Raw genomic sequence first — 3,787 nt, forward strand, 5'->3', positions numbered from 1 at the left:
GAACTAAGAGAAGCTAATATAATTGAATAAATTAAAAAACAAAATAACAAAAAAACTATTCGCAACAAGACTATCGACAAATTCGGACATACCCAAGGTGCATCATCTAAAATTCCACGACAAAGTCCTACTTTTTCTCATTTAAAAATAAATTCAAATGGGGATTATAATATTGAAAATAAAGAATTTATAAATCTTAGGGATCCGATTAACTCTAACGATGCTACTACAACGAAATTTGTTTATGAGGAGTTAATGTCAGTAGTAGAATATTTAGATAACTCACTTAAAAGTTCAAAACATAATATACTGCAAGTTTTAAACGACAAATTGGATAAATTAGACGATAAGATGAAAACTTTATTAAACTAACAAACCAAATCACATATTAATAGAAGATTATGAAGGACAGCCCATTGAAGGTGGTTTCTATGAACATGAGTTACTAAAATCAATACATAATGATATTTATTTAGTTGAAAAAATTGTAAAAGATAAAGGTGACAAAGTATTTGTGAAATGGCTTGGTTTTCCATCAATTCATAATTCTTAACTAGGATAAGTAAAACTCAATTCTTAATTAGGATAAGTAAAACAGATGTATTTTATTTTTTGATTTTTTTTTTATTAGAATCATTTTTTCAGATAGCACAATGATGGTTTTTTTTATTTAAGATATTTCCATATGATAAGTTTGCTTTACTTTACGTAAATCTAATATAGTATCTGCTGTCCGTATTAGATAGATAGTCCGTATTAAAAGCGGTATATGTTTTCAATTCATCACTACTTGTAAGTCTTTTACCATAAGTTACAGCATACTCTTCACAATTAATTTTTAACGTTTTTTGTTGAAAAATGGAATCGTATGAACATTGTATTTCAATATCATCATCCTTTCCGTATTCTAATCTAAAATGTCTGTAGAATAAGTGCGTACTTTGTATTAATTCACCGATAGCAAGCTCTTTTGCAATTAAATCTTTCTTAAAAGCTTCGATTGCTTCTGCTACTGTTACATATTGCGGAACTGAATCAGCTTTTAAATAATTATCCGATTCAAAAGATGTATTAGTTGTTGTTTTTTCTGTTGTTGTTGTTGTTGCTATTGTTTCTGTTATAGCTCCAGTATCAGCCACATGCTTAAGAAATTGCACTGATAGATTTACTTTAGAATTCTCTTTTATGTGCTTTTTTGATTTTTTCTACTAATTTGAAAATAAAGAGTATAGTTGACATGTATCCTTCTTTCTCATTATCAGAACTTTCAAACTCTATGTAGTTCAAATTTTCCCTATACACAGCATCAAGTTGTAATCGGAATTTTTTAATTCAATCACCAATCTTAGCTTTATTATATTCAGAATTATATAAATTCTCTATAGAAATCAAGAAATCTATAGAGCTTTCAAATCTCTCTCTTAATAATGATCTGTTGTCTTGTTCATTTGTGCTGTGCACTATTTTATTCATAGAGTCGAGTGTATTTGACCTTCGTTCTGTTGTCTTCTTATTTTCATCAAATAGTATATCTGTTATACTTTTTTCAATAATTTCCCAATCAGCTTCATCAGCAAACGGACAGTCAGATGAAAATTTTTTAGGTTTTTTTCGGTTTACATTCATTCCAATTTTACCAGATATGCTAATATCACCACCGTACACCTCTATTTTCAAATGTTGCCAATCCAAATGAGTTTATGCTAGATGTTATGAGAATAGTTAGATTGTTAGCTGAAAATGATTCACCATTTTTAATAAAAACAAACTTGATTACCATTTTCTGGAGTTAGATATATGTATAGAAAATTATGAAACACCTTGTAATATGTAATTTGTATTGTTGCCCATCTTTGTGAACAAATACAATATTTGACTACATGCTTAAGAGAATCAACCCAAAACATTATGATCGCTATCAAGTTAAAAAATCTAATTAAGCTGCAAGCACTGTACAATTGTTTTTATAAAAAAAGCAAAAAAGTTCCTCAATGATTGAAGAATTTTGTGGAAACGAACCTCAATATATTTTATAGTTACCATTTTTAGTAAAGAAATTTATTTTAAACGCTACACCATTGAGGAACTTTCAAAATATCTACATTATTTCTAAATATAAACAACATATGATTATAATAGGAAATCTCCTGACATCATTTTTCAAGTTTACACATAGTATAATTTTTTCAATTCCTTAATTATAACGTACATACAGTTTTGATAAAGCAAAAAAAGTTCATTCTCGCATAAGAAAAATGCTGCAACTCAACTTTCTGAAAATGTTAAGTTAATAGAAACATGTTTCAAGGGGAGCGTGAAAACATTTTTTTTCGAAAACAAGGAAGAATCAAGACTAATTATTCAAATATTTTTATACTGCTAGAAGATTGCTTGGTAGAACATGGACGTTTTAAAGTGAATGCTTTAAGTTTGAAGTTATTTGCTGAATACATCAAAATGAATAAAGATGATGACGATGTTCAAATATCAGTCAAATTATTTCAAACACAGATAGTTCCTATATTAAATACTGAAGATCTAAGGGACACATTGGAGAACATAATCTCTTAAAAATACAAGAACGCACGGAAGATTTCCAGGAGAAAGATAGTGAGCAGTATAAATATGGGGATGCTAATATAATGACGTCACAATGAAATATAATGACATCACAATGATTTAACAAAGTTATTGGAGTGGTATAACATAATTGATTTTGAATTCATAATGTATGTTATCATAAAAGATGTGTAAGAGCAGCGTGTTAGCAACAGGTTCTAAGAGTTAGAGGAGGTAGGGCGGCGGAGTTGTAGCAAGCAGGTTCTAAGAGTAAGATGAATTGGGGCGGATCCTGAGCTATAACAGATTCAAAAAGTCGAGACATAATAGGTTGGATGGAAGGGGCGCTGGCGGGGTGTCGGAGGCGATAAGAGTTAGAAGAGTTGGGGTTGTAAGAGTCGGGATAGGAGCGGCAGTGGAGTTGTAGCAGGTTCAAAAAGAGTCAGAGGAGTTGAGGTTCACAGCAGGTTCTAAGAGTCAGAATTGTAGCAGGTTCTAGGAGTCGGCGGAGTTGAAGGGTTGTGTCGGAGTTTTAGCGGTGGTATTGAAATTTTCCTCCATATTTTAAAAAGAATATCCTATGATTGTCTGATGAAAGAAATTTTTTTCATCATCATAATGATAAGAAAATTTTGTTGTGGTTTTTGTTTTGAAAAAGAAACAATTTTGTTGCGTTTTTTGTTTTGAAATTTTATCAAAACTGTGTAAAGAATGAAAGAATTGAAAAAATTATAGTATGCTACATGCGTGAACTTGAAAAGTGAACTTAAAATTTTGTTATGGTTTTTGTTTTGAAATTTTATCAAAACTGTGTAAAGAATGAAAGAATTGAAAAAATTATAGTATGCTAGATCTGTGAACTTGAAAAATGATATCAGGAGATTCCCTATTATAATAACATTTTGTTTATATTTAGAAATTATATTACATATGCGATCGGTAAAAATGTAATTTATGTATATATTTCACTTGACCTGAAAGTTTAGTATAATTCGAAAAGCAGAAGCTTTAGTTTTCTTAAAAGTGTTAAAATAATTTAAAGTGTTGTCTTGAAAAATTTAAATTATAAAATGAAAAATTTCAATACAGATCAATCTCCAACAAAATTTTGTGAGGAATGTCAATTGCAAATTCCATACAAAAATTGGTTGTATCATGTGAGAATCTTCTTACATAAAAAAAATGCAACAAAATTAACTGATGATGGATGGAAATGCGTGAAAAATTT

Source organism: Condylostylus longicornis, unplaced genomic scaffold, assembly GCF_029603195.1.
Source record: "Condylostylus longicornis isolate FDR11 unplaced genomic scaffold, ASM2960319v2 ptg000326l, whole genome shotgun sequence".
NCBI lineage: Eukaryota > Metazoa > Arthropoda > Insecta > Diptera > Dolichopodidae > Condylostylus > Condylostylus longicornis.